The sequence below is a fragment of the Bos indicus genome, chromosome 21, assembly GCF_029378745.1.
Source record: "Bos indicus isolate NIAB-ARS_2022 breed Sahiwal x Tharparkar chromosome 21, NIAB-ARS_B.indTharparkar_mat_pri_1.0, whole genome shotgun sequence".
Lineage (NCBI taxonomy): Eukaryota > Metazoa > Chordata > Mammalia > Artiodactyla > Bovidae > Bos > Bos indicus.
In genome coordinates, this window is record NC_091780.1 from 2,712,124 (window position 1) to 2,731,901 (window position 19,778).

Here is a 19,778-nt window from a genome sequence, read left to right on the forward strand (position 1 = left end):
CCAGAGACAGACACCACCTTGAGCTATATGAGGTTGCCATGGAAATGCAAGTTAGGGCCCACTTGGACTCTGTAGCCTGAAGGCCATGGAGCCACACAATCGAACCTGAAGCGCAAGCGAATCAGGCTGCACACTTGTTTACATTCACTTTTCGTTCACCTGGCTGCTCCCCCGAGGGAGATTTAAGATGCCTCTTAGCACTGGTAGGTCAGTATAAACCCCTGACCCGGACCAGCCTCATAGGGGATCAGATACCCCAGAAACTGGCACCATCTTTTAGCCTTATGAGGTCATCACGGAACCACAGGTTAGGACCCTCTTAGGCTCTGTAGTCCAAAGACGATGGAGCTCTCACTCCATTCAATCAGCAATCATGCACTCACAATCACTCAGAGGTTATCACAATGATTTCCTTCTCCCGTGTCCCCAGGTTTCCCTAACTGTTGCTCCCTTCCTGGGAGCCCAAAGGAGGTCTCTTTGGTAGAAGAGTCTCCTCTTCTACCCACTGGGGTAGGACCTGACTAGGGACTGGCCTCAGGGCCTTACCTTATCCCATGGCTGTTCCTGGTGAATTGGTCCATCCCTCCATTGAGTATAGCCGGGGCTTGACTGTCCAGAGAGTCGGAATGCTGGTCCGAAAGAGAACCCAGAAAACCATCAGGTGGTGCGCCTCCTTGTTCATCTTGGAGTTCCTCAACTCTGGCCTGGCTGAGCCACTGGTCTGGCAGCTCAGGGGGCTGGCGTGGTTGGAATCTCAATGGGACCTCCAGAAATGTTGCAGAAACCAGTAATTGAGACCACACTCGGAGAGTTGGAGACCTCAGGTTTATTACACTGGCGGGCCCAGAGAAGTTAACACTCCAAGCTCTGAGCCCTTAACAAAGGGGTTACAGAGTTTTTATAGACAGGGTATGACATCAGACTATAGTTGGCCTTGCTAACTGTTAACATGCTGTTTTAAACTAGGGGTTTTGCTCGCACAGAAACAGAGGTGAGAATAGGGGGTGGTGCCTGACCTCTACATGGACAGACTGATTAAGCAGGACTATGGGGGCTAGGCAAAATCAGGGAAAGGGTGAGTGAAATAAGCTTCAGTTTCTAGCATTGTTTTAAGTCTCCATTTTCCAAGACTATGTGACCTAGATGATCCAGACTTTGCAAGAAGCAAGCTGAGTTACAGAAGCAGAACTAACAGGAAGTTATTTTAAATTTTTTTCCTCTTCAATAGCTTCATGGAGATGGTACCAGGGAGCCATGTGTTGATTATGAACCATGAATTATTATTCTCTGAACCACTGGAGCAATGGGGGAAGGAGGAGGCATCTCCACAGCACATGGTACATGGTGGGACAGGTGCCAGTATCTTTGATAGGGTCATGAGTGGCAAAGGACAGTTGTGTCTACTGTCAGCAGGAACAGTTGCTTGCATGTAGTGGTGGAGAACTGGGAAAATGAGAATAACTGGGGTGTGGGTTCCAGGAGACTGGCTTAATAAAGCCTAAATTGTCTCCAATCTTAAATATCCCAATATAGGTAAAGCATAAACATAAAGTTTACATAATGTACAATGTGAGCATTGTGCCAGTGGAAAAGGTCTTGAGAAAGTCAGTGAAGCTTATTGTCCAGATTAGTTTGGGGGTCTAAATTTTGGAGTACTGAATGTTAATTTATGTTACTTTAGATTGCCAGCTAAGCCCTGGGATGTTTTGTATTATGTGGAATGTCATTTTAACCATGGTCTAGAATCGGATCTGAGTCCCCTATTTTAGGAAGTAGCAGGTGAAGCCATTGAGTTTGGCACATTGCTGAAAGCAGTGCCCGGGGAATAAACCCTGACATCACCCAGCCATCTTAGCTTACTAAGAATGCACCACACTTCCTTGATCCTCTGCCAAAGAACACAGCCAACCTCTGGCACAGAAACCAGGGGAAATGGCTGAGTGTCTGATGTTCTCTCCACCCTCAGAAATAATCCTAAAATAATTCCACTGGACCCAGTGTGGGGCAGCTCACAAGGCAGACAGGACCAGCCTGTGGGAAGGGTGTGTCTGCTGGCACTTTCTCTGAGCTGTTATTTCAGGCCTGGCTGTGTTGGCTTGTATTGATGATTATACTTTTTCCTGTATGAGGAACAGGTGACAGCAGCCTGGTCACTGGAGAATTTTTAAATAAAGGTCAAGAGATTAGTGATATGTTATGACTCACAGTAAAATCTGGAGTGGAACTGCCAGAAACAGAAACCACTCTCCAGGCCCCATCTCCCAGCGGAATACAGTGTCCGTGACTTGCGAAGGCCAGCACAGAGTACACGGTGTGTCTAAATCAGAGACAACATTTGGAATCAAGAAGAGAACTGAGTCAAGGCAATAGGACTGAGCTCGTAGGCATCACCACCCTGAAGGACACCATAGTGCCTGCTCAGCAGTGTCACGTTTGCCTGAGGACTCATGGTAGAGGCTGTGCATTCCAGCCGCAGCTTTTGTAGCACAGAGCAATTGGAGTTCTTTTTCATCAGCCTCCTGAAAGTTGTCCTGGTGTCTGCTCCAGAGTCAGTGGATGAATCTATCAGGGCATGTTAGAAATTGTTGATGTAATTTAAAAAATATTTTAGCAATTCTAAGAAAGCCTTTAGCTAAGTTTAACAGACAGATCAGTTGGTAAAGAATCTGTTTGCAGTGCAGGATACCCCAGTTTGATTCCTGGGTCGGGAAGATCCGCTGGAGAAGGGAGAGGCTACCCACTCCAGTATTCTTGGGCTTCCTTTGTGGCTCAGCTGGTAAAGAATCCGCCTGCAATGTGGAAGACCTGGGCTCAATCTCTGGGTTGGGAAGATCTCCAGGAGAAGGGAAAGGCTATCCACTCCAGTATTCTGGCCTGGAGAATTCCATGGACTGTATAGTCTGTGGGGTCGCAAAGAGTCGGACATTACTGAGCGACTTTCATTTCATTGAGTACACAAAATTCCCCAGCAATGTACACCTTTTCAGATCCCTCACTGAGAAAAACTGTAACTTGAACATGTAATAATAAATGGAACACTAAAGAGAAAAGATGTGTTCAAAGGAAAAAAAAAAAAAATTTTGGAACAAAGTTCTTAATCCTCAGTGAGGACTATAAGAAAAATTTTAGGTTGGAAAAAGTATGCATTTAGACTGTGTCGTGTAGTAATATTTAGTTATCATGACATTTTTTTCCATTCTATTTTTAGAATTTTACATTTTACATTCTTATTTTTAGAAAAATATATGTTGAAGCATAAGTGTTAAAAATGCCACAAACCGGGAAATAATCATCAAATTTTAGAAGAAACTTTATAAATGTTATAAATGGTTATAGTGATTGGTTAATTTTTTAAAATTTATTTTTAACTAATAATTGCTTTACAGTATTGCACTGGTTTCTACCAAACATCAACATGAATCAGCCATAGGTTTATCCATGTCCCCTCCCACTTGAACCTCCCTCCCCATCCCACCCATCTAGGTTGTTACCAAGCCCCAGTTTGAGTGCCCTAAGTGTGACTGGTTGTTAAATTTTTATTATAAAAATAATCTATCTGATTAGAAAAGCAATAAAGGCGTGTGTTATTATGTTTTTCTGATTATATAAGTAAGATAGTAATTCATTCCGAAGAAGGAAGAAAACGTCTTCAAAGAGATCTACATTGCTAATATAGAGAAAATAATGCATTTGAGCATTCACACATAAGACAGTTATTAACTGCTCCTTTACACTAGATGTCTCTTAGATCCTGGGATTAAACTTTGAAAGATACCGTTCTCATCTTTCACAAGTGTGCAGCCTACAGAGGATACAGACTGGAACTGGCCATGCTATAGGAGCAGAGAGGAAGATCAAAAGCTGGACCGAGTGCAAGCCTACCCCTAGGCAGGGTAGGCTTCTTGAGGCAGAGAGAATTTGAGACAAGTTATCAGTACAAAGAAGAGGTGTGGTGGGGAGGAGACTCCTGGGAGAGGGAACAGAACGTAGAAACATGTGGAGGTATAAGGGAATCCGGCAAGTACAAGCAGTCGTTTTCTCTGGCTGTAGGAGGGACACTCGCATTCGATAAGGCTGGAGAAGTGAATTGGGAGAGTCAGCTTGAAGGGTACCATATGCTCAAGAGCATGAACCTGGTTTCAGATGTGAAAGAAACTTTCTGATGGATAACTCAGACAACATAGCCACCCTCTAACATTTGCTCCTAATCCCATTCACTAACTTGGATTTTGTAATGTGTGAGCTGTGGTAGCCTCTGTGTCCAACTGAATTCAAGGCAGTACCATTGCCCCCTACAGTTAGTATCTTTCTACCAAAAGAAAGCTTAGCATAGAAAACAAGCCAGGCAAACATAGTGTCTCAGTGTTCGGCCTCAGACTGAACACCCAAGAAACTGTACCTGTTCCACACGGAGAGATGATGATGGGAGAGGGGTGACTCAGAGAGTTAAAAAAAAAATAAAATGGTAACTAGTACTAGGACAGAAATTCCTGGATTCTCTCCAAACCTTAATCACTCTTTCAACTTTCTCTCAAATCATGGGTCAATTTTGTGGCTAATGATAACAGCTGATGTTTACTAGGCATTTTTCTGTGTACCAGGTGCTAGCCAAGTTTTCATGATACTCATCCTGTTTGAGCAACTACTTGGCCCATCGTAACTCTACAAAAGATGACAAAAGGGACTCAGTGCAAGAGTAAGAACATTTCACTCTATTAATGTAAGGAAGTTTAGGGAAATTAGTCAGGCATGCATGAAAATGCTCCCAGTGAAATGATACCTGCAGGGGATGGTGTGAGTTTAATTTCATCTATATATGAAAGGCACATTGAAGCAAAAATTTGATCTCTGGGAGGTGGGAGTCAGGTAATGTTTATTCCTCTTTTAGACCTTTCTTCTAGGATGAACACAAACAATTTTTATCATAAAATTGTTATTTTCATAAAAAGACACTTTTATCTGGCTGAATTGGATCCAGAAGCTATGAATGAAAAAAGAATCTTCATATTTTTCTAACCGCCCCTTAAACTATTGAACCATGAGTATTTATTTGTATCTATTTCTATGCACTAGAGTTTTTGTTCTTTTATTAGAGGGGAGTTCTTGGTTGAGTCAGTGGGGCTGAGGCTGGATTTGAATTTTCGCAGCTGAAGGAGGGACACAAGGAGTAGACAGAGTGACTTTCCATGGAGGATATGAGAGGGCAGGAGTAGACAGAACCTGTGCTGTCTGAAGGAAAACTTTGGTCTACTCTGCCATAAAAAGAACTGTTTACAAGCCCAAGGAGCTGAAGATGGCACAACAGTGGGAGGGACCTATTCTCCCTCTGCAAGAGCCAAGAGATTCCTGGCATCAGAGCCTCCGGGGAGCACAGGCTTGGTGCTGTTGGATGGCAGGCAGGGATGAGAAGGTCAGAGTGAGGCCTCTTTGGGCAGGCGTCTGGGTGGGTGGGGGCTGCAGCTGAAAGCCAGGGCAGGTGAGCTGCTGGGGGTGAGTGTGAGGCCCCTCTTAGGACTCAGAATAAGGGGGCCAACTCATTTCAGCTCCTCAAAGGCAGCCTTATTTTGTGATTAAAGGCTGATGGAGGCTCAGTCAGAGGTTATGTTACTAGGACCTGAAAGATGATGCATGTACGACTGAGCAAGGAATTTCACAACCATTGGAATTCATCCCAAAGTTTGGCACAGTTTTTGGTTTGCTTCATGTTCCTGATGAGCACCACAGTCAGCAAACAGCTGGTAGCTGCTGGGGCCCTTCTGAGAGAAGGTGGCCAGCGGGCTGACTGCCTTCTCAGTCCAAGGAGACTTAAGGAGAGACAGGCTTGGAACACACTTCCCTGTTAAAGACAGGGACGTGACCATTTGCTACACCCCATGCAAACCAAGGCACATTACAGTGAAACAAAAATTGATTGGCTGAAACATTTGGTTATGTGAATAATAACTTCCTGATGTGACTGGAGAAGTCTGACAGTGCTTAAATGCAGACCAGGCCAGAGGTCAATGTGATGCCCATGGGTTTGATGGACCTCTGAAGGGTTACTGATCATCCTGGTGCGGCAGTAGACAGCTTCCTCATAACTGACACTAAAGTCATGACAAAATCAACAGGAGGGCCTCTTTCTCAGGCCCTCCTGAGAAACAGTTTATTTACTCAAAGAGTACTATTTGCAGACACCACCCCGCCCCCTCTCCCCACTGCCTCGCCCAGGACAGATTTAATAAAATTTCAGAAAGAATGAGTTCAACCAATGTTTTAACAACTAAATAGATTCAGTGGCCATTACACTATTTCTGGGTTCAGGAGGAGAATAAGGACTACATTTAAAACAATCTTTTAATCCTGACATTTCAGGGTAGTTGCTGATTTGAAAAAAGAAAGAATTGCTTTCTCAATGCAGGTAGATGTCTAATTGGCCTGATACCACTAAGCTCCTTCCATAGAGGAGTTGACCAGGAGCCCAGGTGTGAAGAAACCCTGTGGAGACCCTGGAGTTGTCCTCCAGTGTCTTCCAAATTGTGCTTTCCTCACCAATAGCCCTTGGATTGCACCAGAGGTAGATTCTGTCAAGTAACAGTGACTGTAGCATTCAAAGCTCACTGGGACATTCACAGTGGGTCCTGAGAAGTCCTCAGGTATCTTTATATTTCTCCAAAGAAGAGCAGTAGGAACATAAGAAGATGCTCAGCATCATTAATTATTAGAGAAATGCAAATCAAAACTATAATGAGGTACCACCTCACACTGGTCAGAATGGCCATAACTAAAAAGTCTGTAAATAACAAATGCTAGAGAGGATGTGGAGAAAAGGGAACCCTCCTACATTGTTGGTGGGAATATAAATTGATACAACCACTATGGAGAACTGTATGGAGGTGCCTCACAAAACTAAAAATAGAATTACCATGTGATCCAACAATCCCACTCCTGGGAATATACCTAGGCAAAACTATAATTTAAAAAGATATTTGTACTCTTATGTTCACAGTAGCACTATTTATAATAGCCAAGACATGGAAGCAACCTAAGTGTCCACTGACAGATGAATGGATAAAGAATATGTGATACATATGTACAATGAAATCTACTCAGTCATGAAGAAGAACAAAATAATGCCATTTGCAGCAACATGGATGCAACTAAAGATTATCATACTAAGTGAAATAAGTCAGAAAGAGAAAGACAAATATCATATCACTTATATGTGGAATCCAAAATATGGCAGAAATGAACCTAACTACAAAACAGAGCAGATTCACAGACGTAGAGAACAGACTTGTGGTTACCAAGGGCGGGGGGAGGGAGAGGCATGGACTGGGAGTCTGGGGTTGGTAGATGCAAACTACTACATTTAGAATGGATTAACAACAAGGCCCTGATGTGTAACACAGTAAACTGTATTGAATATCCTGTGATAAATCAGATTGGAAAAGAATATTAAAAAGAATGTATGTATGTAACTGGGTCACTTTGCTGTATAGCAGAGATTGGCACAACACTGTAATTCAACTATACTTCAATCAAAAAAAAAAAAAAAAAGAAGAGCCTTTTAATCAGTTCTGTTGGATATGCACCAAGTTATTTGACTAGAGGTGTTTTGCTTTTTTTACTTCAAAACACCTCATAGCAGGGAACACTCTGTTTTCCGGTGGGGACTTGAAGAAACCCTTTAGTATTGTTTTTTGGGACACATTTCTCTCTGAAACTAAACACAAGCTGTAATTATTTCTCTTTTTGTCTTTTTGATGTGGTCCTCCAGGACACAGACAAGGGCTGACTGATCATCATATTATCGCAACATCTTGTCCAAGGCTTGGCCAATAATTGCCACAGCAGGAAGCCACCTCTGCAAGATCGAATTTAATCTAGCTGATTAAAGACAGTGATATGTAGGCTGCTTCCATTCCTGGGAACTGCCTTCCAGCACAATTCCTGTCCACAAAAAACAGGAGACTGAACCCTGAAACACAGGACCCAGTCGAACCCCAACTCTCCATGTATAACTGTCTCAGTCGAAGTACCTGCAAGACCATTTGGCTGGGGGAATGGGCTTGGGCAAGGAGATTGGGCTTGCCCTCAGACTTCCCAAGGATGGGGACAGGCATTGTTCCTTCCAGCTGCTAAACTGTAAGATCTATGGCCAACAATAGCTACTACCCAATTTTCTGGTAGTTAATGCTTTTTGAGGCATTCATATGCAAGGATGGGATACCTCTGTCCTGGGAACCCACTTCGATTGAGACAGTTATACATGGAGAATTGGGGTTCCTCTGGGCCCTGTGTTTCAGGGTTCAGTCTCCTGTTTTTGGTGGACAGGAATTGTGCTGGAAGGCAGTTCCCAGGAATGAAGGCAGCCTACATATCACTGTCTTTAATGAGCTACATAAATTGAAAAAAAATGAAGAAAATTAATTTGCTTTTCTCTAAAGTTTTTAAATCTTCACCTGTTTTTATTTTATTTTCAAATATTTTGGAATTTCATAAAACTTTTATTTTTAGCTTAATTTTTAAAAACATTTTGAAATAATTGCAGATCACAGGAAACCACAAAAAATAGTACAGAGAGATCCTCTCACACAGTTTCCCCCATGGGTAAGTTCTTGTATGAACAGACACAGTAGCATGATCAGGATAAGCTACTGATATTCCCTACTTCATTCTGGAGGTGTGTACTTTGTGTCTTCTTTCTCTTTATCTCTGTCAGTCTTAGCAGAAGCCTGTCAATTCTGTTGAAGTGTTCAAAGAACCAGCTTTTTGTTGTACTGATTTTCTCTATTGTTTCTCCATTTTCATTTTTGTTGAATTCTGCTTTCATATTTCTTTTTTTTCTGCTTGCTTTATGCTTATTTGTTCATTTTCTAATTTTTTTTAAATTTTATTTTATTTTTAAACTTTACAATATTGTTTTAGTTTTGCCAAATATCGAAATGGATCCGCCACAGGTATACATGTGTTCCCCATCCTGAACCCTCCTCCCTCCTCCCTCCCCATACCATCCCTCTGGGTCGTCCCAGTGCACCAGCCCCAAGCATCCAGTATCGTGCATCAAACCTGGACTGGCAACTCGTTTCATACATGATATTATACATGTTTCAGTGCCATTCTCCCAAATCTTCCCACCCTCTCCCTCTCCAACAGAGTCCATAAGACTGTTCTATATATCAGTGTCTCTTTTGCTGTCTTGTACACAGGGTTATTGTTACCATCTTTCTAAATTCCACATATATGCGTTAGTATACTGTATTGGTGTTTTTCTTTCTGGCTTACTTCACTCTGTATAATAGGCTCCAGTTTCATCCACCTCATTAGAACTGATTCAAATGTATTCTTTTTAATGGCTGATATCTTGAGGTAGGACCATCCTAAAGGAGATCAGTCCTGGGTGTTTATTGGAGGGACTGACACTAAAGCTGAAATTCCAATACTTTGGCCACCTCATGCAAAGAGTTGACTCATTGGAAAAGACCCTGATGCTGGGAGGGATTGAGGGCAGGAGGAGAAGGGCACGACAGAGGATGAGATGGCTGGATGGCATCACTTACTCGATGGATATGAGTTTGAGTGAACTTCAGGAGCTGGTGATGGACAGGGAGGCCTGGCATGCTGCGATTCATGGGGTCGCAAAGAGTCGGACACGACTGAGTGACTGAACTGAACTTAACTGAACTGAGGAGCTTATTATTGATTTGAGAACTATTTACCTCAATTCACTTAGTGTTATAAATTTCCCTCAGCAATAGCTTAGCTGCACTCAACAAATTTTGACACGTTGTACTTTTATTTTTGTTTAGTTCTATGTATTTTTAAAATTTCCTCTGAGTCTTCGACTTCCATCTATGGATTCTTTAAGAGAATGTTGTTTAATTTCCAAGTTTTGGGAGATTTTCCTCATATCTTTCTGTTACTGACTTCTAGTTTGATTTCTTTATGGTTGGAGGATATACTCTGCATGATTTTGATTCCTTTAAATTTGTTGAGATTTGTTTTATGACCCAGGATATACATTCAGCCCTCCATTTCCTTAGGTTCTACATCTGGAAATTCAACCAACCACGGATCAAAATATTTGAGAAAAAGGAAAAAATTCCAGAAAGTTCCAAAAAGCAAAACTTGAGTTTGCCACATGGGCTGACAACTATTTGCAGAGCCTTTACATGGTGTTGGGTATTATAAGTAATCTATAGATGAGTTATGTTACATGGGAGGCTATTCTAAGTTATATGAAAATACTTCGCAATTTTATATAAGGGACTTGAACATCCTTTGATACTGGTATCTGTTGTGTGGGGGTGGGGGAATCCCAGAACTAATACCCCCAAGGTAGATTATTGGCTACCTTGGTGGATATGCCACCATGTTATATCTGATAAACTCATTGTAAATTGAAAATGTCATAAGTGGAAAATGCATTTAATACATCTAACCTGCTGAACAACACACATTGGCTTAGCCTAACTTAAATGTGCTCAGAATGCTTACATTATCATACAGTGGGGCAAAATGATCTAACATAAATCCTGTTGTAAAGGGTCAAATATCTCATGTAAGTTATTGAATACTATACCAAAAGTTAACAACAGAATTATTGTTATGTATAGGCTGTTACCCTCAGGAGTGTGTGGCTCACTGCCACCACCTAGCATCATAAGAGAGTGTCCTAATGCACATCACTAGCCTGGGAAAAGATGAAAATTCAAAGTTTGAAGTACAGTTTCTACCAAATATGTGTAGTTTCTGCATCATGGTTAAAAAAAAAAAAGTAAGTCAGAGAAACTTTCCTGGTGATCTAGCAGTTAAGAATCTGTCTTGCAATGCAGGGGATGCGAGGGAAGTAAGATCCCATATGCCATGTGCAACTAAGCCCTTGAGCGGCAACCACTGAGACCGTAAGCCACGACTAGAGAGTCCGTGTGCCACAAGGAAAGGTCCCTCACGCTGCAACTAAAACTTGAAGCAGCCAAATAAATAGATAAATAAATATATTTTTAGAATCATAAGTCAAACTATTGTAAATCAGGGGCCATCTGTATTCTGTTCATATTGATTATTATGTTATTATTCATCATTATATTTTATAGATATCTATTGCGTGAGTGCATGTTAATAAGTCACCTCAGTCGTGTCTATCTCTTTGAGACCCTATGGACTGTAGCCCACCAGGCTCCTCTGTCCATGGGGATTCTCCAGGCAAGAATACTGAAATGGGTTACCATGCCGTCCTCCAGGGGATCTTCCTGACCCAGGGATGGAACCAGGATCTCTTACTTCTCCTGCATTGGCAGGTGGGTTCCTTACCACTAGCACCATCTGGGAAGCCCAGATGTTTATTAGGTCCCATTGACTGATAGTGTTTTTTTCCTAAGTATTTATTTATCCATTTGGCTGTGTCAGGTTTCAGTTACCACATGTGGGTCTATTTCCCTGACCAAGGATTGAACCCGGGCTCCCCGCATTGGGAGCATGGAGTCGTAACCCCTGGACCACCAGGGAAGTTGTTCAGTTTTTCATTATTCTTGAACATTTTCCGTCTGGTAGTTCTATTATTAATGCTATAACTGCTGATGGTCTTTCCTCATTACAAATGGTCTTGATATTCCACTTCACTAGATTTTACCACATACACATTTTGTGTAGGGCTAGAGTTGCACAGAATGGCACCCCAATCCAGTACTCTTGCCTGGAAAATCCCATGGACGGAGGAGCCTGATAGGCTGCAGTCCCTGGGGTCGCTAAGAGTCGGACACGACTGAGCGACTTCACTTTCACTTTTCACTTTGATGCATTGGAGAAGGAAATGGCAACCCACTCCAGTGTTCTTGCCTGGAGAATCCCAGGGACGGGGGAGCCTGGTGGGCTGCCGTCTATGGGGTCGCACAGAGTCGGACACGACTGAAGTGACTTAGCAGCAGCAGAGTTGCACAGAGTCGGATACAACTGAAGTGACTTAGCAGCAGCAGCAGCAGAGCCGCCTATTAGAATTATCTGGGGGCTTTAAAAGGTGCTGATGCCTGGGCCACATTTCTGATCAGTTAATCAGAATCTCTAGGGGTGAGTCCTGGGCATTAATCCTTTTAAAAACCTCCCAGGTGACTCTACTCTGCAGCTATGGTTGAGGACCACTGGGTAAAGTCTCCACAACATGACATGACCTAAGGCTCCCAGGTAACTGACCTAAGTAGAGACACACGGTTAAAAGTGGTGTCTGGAGCGGCCCTGTCCAGTGAGCTGAAATGGTGGATATGGTCTGCCTCTGTAGTGTCTAATGGAGTAGCATGAGCCACCTATGGCTACTGAGAACTTGAAATGTGGTGAGTGAGACTGAATAACTGAAGCTTTAATTTTATTTTAAGTAGCTTAAATTTAATCAGCCATATGTGGCTAGTGGCGACCACATTGCATAGGCAGTTTTGGATTCATAAGACATTTTCTGTCTTGTTTTACCAGAAAAAGAAATGTGTTTTTACCCAACATTTCTAATGATAAATGATTCTAAGTGGAAATCTCAGTTAAAATGTATTTTTTTCATAACGAATAGTACATTTATCAGCAAAACACATGAATTAATGTTTTTTTCTGTCTGTGAAGTGAGACCTTAAGAAATAGTTCAAAACACCTCTTTGATGACAAAGTTGGACTGCTGAAAAATATTTCTAAATGATGCTGCTAACGAATAACACTTGTACCAGAAAATAAACTTACATTTTCTTTCAAGTACTTATGTGTTATCTGTGGCTTTTTAAGCAGACTCCCACTATCACAGTGGTACTGCTAATCTCTCCACTTAGTAAGGCTTTTAGTCACCATGAGTGCAATTGTAACAGTAAAAAGATTCAAATTCAAGTGCGTTGGATCCAAAGAACGCTTACAATTACGTATAAACTGTAGGCAAGGTGGAGTAAAATGCACACATCTTGGCTTCTCCGTGTTTGCAGCAAGATGGATGTATTTATAAAGTGAGCCAGCCCATGAATTCTTCACCAGGGAGTAATTCCTCAGACAATGACTTATCATGGCTAGGCTGGGCAAAAGTGTCTTGATGATAAGTCTGAAATAGAGAATTCTATATACCAAATGTCAAGCAATGGAAAAACAGTGTTCTCTTTATTTTGAAGCATTTATTCATCCTCTGATCATTTTTAAATGCAATTTTTGGTAATGGAATAAAACTAGAAAGAGGAGGAGAGCTATCATAAGTTCATCTAGAAAAGGGGCTACAAAGGTTCAGTTATGCAAAATAAGTAAGTTTTGGAAAACCATTATATAGCATTGTGCCTACAGCTAACAATACTATGTCGTACACTTGCTGCTGCTGCTGCTAAGTCGCTTCAGTCGTGTCCGACTCTGTGTGACTGCATAGACGGCAGCCCACTAGGCTCCCCCGTCCCTGGGATTCTCCAGGCAAGAACACTGGAGTGGGTTGCCATTTCCTTCTCCAATGCATGAAAGGGAAAAAGGAAAGTGACACAACTCTTAGCGGCCCCATGGACTGCAGCCTACTAGACTTCCATCCATGGGATTTTTCAGGCAAGAGTACTGGAGTGGGGTGCCAGTGCCTTCCGATGTTGTACACTTAAACTCTGCTAAAAGAGTAGTCCTTAAGTGTTGTTAACACAAAAACTTATAATGGTATTAAAAGAACGAAAGAAGAAGTGATAGCTATGTTTATGGCCTTGACGGTGGTTATGGTTTCACAGGTGTATCCTGTCTCCAAATTCATCCAGTTGTATATAGTAAATATGTATAGCTTTTTATATGTCAATTATTCTTCAATAAAATGGTTTAAAAACAAAATAAAATTACAGGAAAAAGGCTATAATGAAAATTATTGCTTTATTCTTTCTAAAAACATTTTGGAGAAACTGAAATAATAAATATAGTATGAAAACCAGATATAATGTTTCCATATTTTGTCACTTAATAGAAAATACACTGCCACATTAACAGTGCATTTAAATTTGGCAGAAAATGTTGGGGAAAAAAGTCCTTGATGGAAAGATTATGAATTCTTCCTTTCCGTGGACACTTCAGCTCTAGGAACTGAGACCTTTAATTTTCAGTCAGGCCCATTTAAGTCCTGAGAAGATCCTAACAAATCCTAAGTCTGTATAAACAGGCTCTTCATTAGTTGGTTAAATATGAAACCAGTATGCAGTCAAAAAAATCTGATGCATGAATTGAGAGAAATGCCCAGACAGGTGGGGAGAAGAGCTCTCCTGCACTCGCTAAGTCCTCGTTTTCCTCCGTTCCGGTGGAACTGACCTTGTCCTCGCCAGCTTCTCACCTCTCTTCCCACAACTGCGGCTGCACTTTCTCCTGCTCCTAAAGGTGCATGAATCCAGCTCCAAATTCTAAGCTGACCATAGAGTCCTGGTGCCATCCCATTGGGGAGCTGAACAAAATCATGAAGAGCTAGCAATTTTATGATAGCGAGCTAGATAACATGGTGAAAAGTATTTCTAAGTGAATGTTGTTGTTAAATCACTATGTCTTATCCGACACTTTGCAACCCCTTGGACTGTAGCATGCCAGGCTTCTCCATCCTCTACTACCTCCTGGAGTTTGTTCAAATTCATATTCATTGAGTTGGTAATGTTATTTAGCCATCTCATCCTCTGCAACTCCTTTCTCCTTTGCCTCCAATCTTTCTCAGCAGCAAGGTCTTTTCCAGTGAGTAGGCTATTCACGTCACATGGCCGAAACATTGGGTAAGAGTAAGAGTCTTCTCCAGTGCCGCTTGGCTTTCCTGATAGCTCAGTTGGTAAAGAATCGCCTGCAATGCAGGGGACCCCGGTTCAATTCCTGGGTCGGGAAGATCCCCTGGAGAAGGGAAAGGCTACCCACTCCAGTATTATGGCCTGGAGAATTCCATGGGCTGTACAGTCCGTGGGGTTGCAAAGAGTCCCATTCTACTGAGCGACTTTCACTTTCACTTCCAGCACAATTCAAAAGTCTCAATTCTTCAGCACTCAGCCTTCTTTATGGTCCTACTCTCACATCTGTGCATGACCACTGGAAAAACCATAGCTTTGACTAGATTGACCTTTGTAGGGAAAGTGAAAATTCTAGGTAAATGGTCATATGATGTTTTCATCTCATTATTTTAAAGCTTTTAAGACATACTCTCTTCTGTCTTCAATTACACTAAATCTGTAGCCCTAGCCCACATCTCTCTCTTAAGCTCCTGATACATATTCACAACTTGCATTCATGGTTCAAAGCTTGCTCAGTACATCCAAACCCAGATTCATGACACTTCCTGTTCAAATTATTCGTGTCCTTATACCCAGTGCTGATTACTGATTTAATTATTGATCCTGCCACTCAAACTGGGAATCTTAGAATTGTTTGTGACTTTTGTTTCTTAATCACTCTTATCAAATTTATTAGATATTGGGCATTGCATGGGTATTTTTATTTTTAACTAGCACTTCAGGGATCCTCACACAGAGTTTGGGGCTTTCTTTGAGAAATCCTTTCTGCTCCCTAGAGAGGGAACCTCCATTCTGCATTCATTTTATTTTTACTGACTCATCCCTTGGTCTGTAAGTATGCTCAAATTTTCCCCACTAAAAAGAGAATCCTTGCTCAGCCTCTTTCCTCTGTATTCTTTTATAGCCAAGATCTCTTGAAAAAATAAGCCCATGTTGAATCTATTTCTTCACCCTCATTCACTCTTTGGTTCTTTGAAATCCAGTATGTGTCCCCACCACTTCACACATACTTTTGTTTCCCTTAAAACAAACAACCTAAACCCAAACCTAAACCCTCTAATGAAGGCCGAAGAGTCCTGCATGACTTAGTCTGCTGTCCCCCTTGTACAGCTGTGTCCTGTTTCCCATCATTTATTGCCCTATAGTCCTGGGCTTTCTTACAGTTTCTTGATATGCAGAGCTCTGTGCTGCCTCAGGGCCTTTGCACTGCTGCTGTCTGGACCATGATGCCCTCTCCCTGCTTCCTTCTCTCAGCTTGTCACTTGGATATCAGAGCAAGACCTTCCTTGCCTGCCCACTTGGTCCCTGGGGTCCTGGTAGAAGTGAAGAGTTCCTGGGTTTGAGGGCTTTGACTTACAGCATCCCTGCATGTGCTGCCCTGGCTCCCAAGTGCAGTATTTACGAGATTTTCATTTTTGCTGCATTTACCTTTCCTTCTTTGGGGATGTAAATCTACTAGCAATAAAAATATCCAACAGGGTAATAATGTAGGCAACATACATTATCAGCGTTCTTAACAATGTTAAATGTTGATGGGACTTAACTTCTATTTTGAAGGGACCCTTTAAAAAGTCATTTTTTTTTTTTTTATAAAGCTCAGCCTATCTAGATACCTAAAGTACATACATACACACAGCCCACAACAAAAACTTTAACAAATCATTAGATCTGCCCCTCAAGATGCTTTTGTAGCAGATGAGACACTCTGGATGAGACTACGCACTTTGTTGTTTCATTATTCAGGACTGTTTTGAAATGTAATACAAATGAAACAGAAATAAGATATATTCGAAAGAGGAAAGTAAACGACCGTTATTGCTAAACAAGGCTAGAAAACCCATAAGAATCACTCTCCTGGGACTATTTTAATAGATTGATTGGATATGAAATAAAATAAGTGTTAAAAAACAGATAACATGGCTTACTTACTATATGCTTACAGTTATCATCCTATAATGCTGAAAAGAGAGAGGAACTTAAGGCGTACACAAGTCAATTCTTAGTAAGTCTTTAATACTTTTTGCAATTTCCAGTACCACTGCTAACTCAATCCAGGCCCTTCATACATTTAACCTGATTTACTGGTAGTGAACTGTTCCCACTGCTAAGATCTAATAGCTGATCAGATGAGGACAAAGGATCATTCATAAATGTACTGAACATTATTACTCTGTAATAAGCTTTGTGCTAGATGCCTGGACTGGAGTGACAAAGACCTAGTACTACCCCAAGGACACACAGAGAAAGAGGTAGGAAGATTCCAGATTTGATGATGGGAATAGAAATAGGATTCATAGAGTAAGAAAGAGTTTGGGGGAAAGGTGGTGAGTTCAGACTTGGACACCAAGAACTTGCATTTCCAAAGAGCAATCCAGAGGGTGATGCCCAATAAAGAACTGGGAACAAGGGATTGGATCAGAGATACAGACCAGAATCTGAGATGGATTCAGAGCCAGGCCCAAAGTTGCTACTGAAGTTCTGATAGTTGGTCCTAGTTCCCTAAGGAAATTCACACATGAAAGGGGGAAATTCTCGAGGACAGAACTTGAATATGAGTTGGAATCTGTAGGAAGAAATGAAACAGTGGAGAAGAAGCCAAGGTCATCAGAAAACTTGTGAGAGCCAAGACGTGCCCAGGAGACAGGGCCAGGAAGCATCAGCAGCAGGTGAGGCAGCAAGGCCAGAGAATGGCTTTGATGTTGTGATGAGAGATGCTGAGGACAGCTGTTCATCAGAGGGAGGGGAAAACTCTCTGCTGAGGGCTCAAGAGTCAAAGTTGGAGGAGTGGAGGCTGCAACGGCCCTGATCTGGGGGATGTTTGTGGTAGATGGAAGGGGAGGATGTGAGGGTGAGACTGATGATGCTGGAAGATGGTGAGGGATTTTCCACATGGAGGCTGGCCTGCAAAGAAAAGCAAGGAGAAAAACTGGGGGAGCTAAGAATACATGAGGTGAGATGGAGAGAAGAGAAGAGGGGGAAGGCTTTCCTTGGGTGTCTTCAATCATTTTATAAAACTAGAAGGACAGGCAATTGGATAAAAGTGGAAGGGGCAGAGGTGTCAGGGCTTGAAGCACATGATTGGAGCAGTCACTTTAGACAAGAAAAGATGAACAAAGCTGTGAAGGTCCTCCAAGGGTCAAATTATACTTAGCACACATTCTGAAAATCAAAACAGTAGAGCCTTATGACTTCCTCCAGAAATTCTTAGACAAGAAAGGGATGGTAGGCTGGAAAAGAAGCAGCTGTAGGATTCAAAAAGTCTGCTGATTTAAAATGACCTAGACTGGGGAGATAAGTGACCGCAAAAAAGACAAGAAGAACCAGGGGAACAAGAAAGGTTTCAAGGACAGGAGACTAGGAGACAAAAATCTCTGTATCTTTGGAAGGAGACACGCCATTTCAAGGGAAAATGATTCTTCCCCTTCTCTCTTATCTGCTTGTCCATTCCTCCTCTTGGGTGCTGGTGGCAAGCAGGTTGTAGCTACAATCAGCTTAGAGAAGCCCATGTTCCTGAGGGTGGTCTCCCTGGGATGCCTGGGTCTCCCTTGCTTTATATCAGTGTCTGTACTGCAAGAGACCATAGTTATACATACACCAAGTCACTGATCTAATTTGTTTGACTCCTGGAGAATTTGAGTGGCCTGAGGGGAAACTTATACCTTCTGCCTGTCCCAAGAGTTATATTTATGTCCCTGCTGCCTACAGTTTAATACAGAAGGTTATAATTAGTCACAAAGATGTGGCTGAACAAACAGTGTTGGTCCTTCTGTTGTTTCCTGTTGCCAGGAATGGAGCCAGCAGCCCTGAAAGACCTGTAAAAGCAGCTCTGGTGCTTGGTGCAGCTTTGGCTTTAAATCCTTATTCTCAGCCCTGCCTCCCTGCTGTCTTGGCTTTCTCTCTCTGTTCTTTCCTTCTGTCTTGCCTTGCCAAATTTGGGCTTAGTCAGGGCTGTGGTGGTAACACTGCAGCTCTTAAAGAGCTAGCTCATGCTGACTCAGAACCAAAGGGCCAGATCAGCACGGAACCTAGAACGGAGGGTAATAAAGGGGCCAAACCCTTGGCTCAGAACCACCTCCTGGAGCACAGATGCCTGATGCGAGAGGGCAGGGACAATGAGAGAGGTGTGAACTCCCAAGAGGAAAACACCTTTTAAATAAGAAGGGCTTTATTGTGGGGAGGGGAGTGGGAATAGGGGGCAAGGAGGGGGTGGGGCTGGTGGGGATTCATAATTATGGATTCACATGCAATTTGTCATAAGAAATAATACAGAGAGACTCCCATATACATTTTCCCAGTTTTTCTCAGTGATAAGACTTTTGCAGTTATAGTATATCAGAGCCAGGATATTGACACTGATAAAATCCACCAACTAGTTCAGATTCCCTGGTTTTACTCATACTCATTTGTGTGTTTGGTAGTGGTGGTGGTAGTTTAATCTCTAGGTTATGTCCGACTCTTTGTGACCCCATGGATTGTAGCCGGCCAGGCTCCTCTGTCCATGGAATTCTCCAGGCAAGAATACTAGAGTGGGTTGCCATTTCCTTCTCCAGGCAATCTTCTAGACTCAGGGGTTGAACCTGGGTCTCCTGCATTGCAGGTAGTTTCTTTACCACCGAGCCACCAGGGAAGCCTGTGTGTGTGTGAGTGTGTGTGTTTGGTTCTCTGCAGTTTAACCACTGTACTTGTATAGGTTTGTGCATCCACCACGACAGTCAAGATACTGAATGCCTCATCATCACTAGAATCCCCTATGTTGCACATTTATAATCACATTCTCCACCATCACCCCCGCTTCCCCACCTCTTACGCCAGCCCCTAAGCCCTGGTAACCACTGCTGTTCTCCATTTCTAAAATTTTGTCATTTCAAAACAATTATGTAAATGGGATCATATGGTATGTGAAATAAGATATTGGTTTTTTTTTTTCATCACGCATAATTCTCTTGAGATCCATTCAAGTCATTGCAAACATACATAATTTGCTCCTTTTAATTGTTGAAGAGTTATCCAGGGTATGGATAAACTAGTTTCTTTAATCATTCACCTTGGGTTATATATAATCATTCA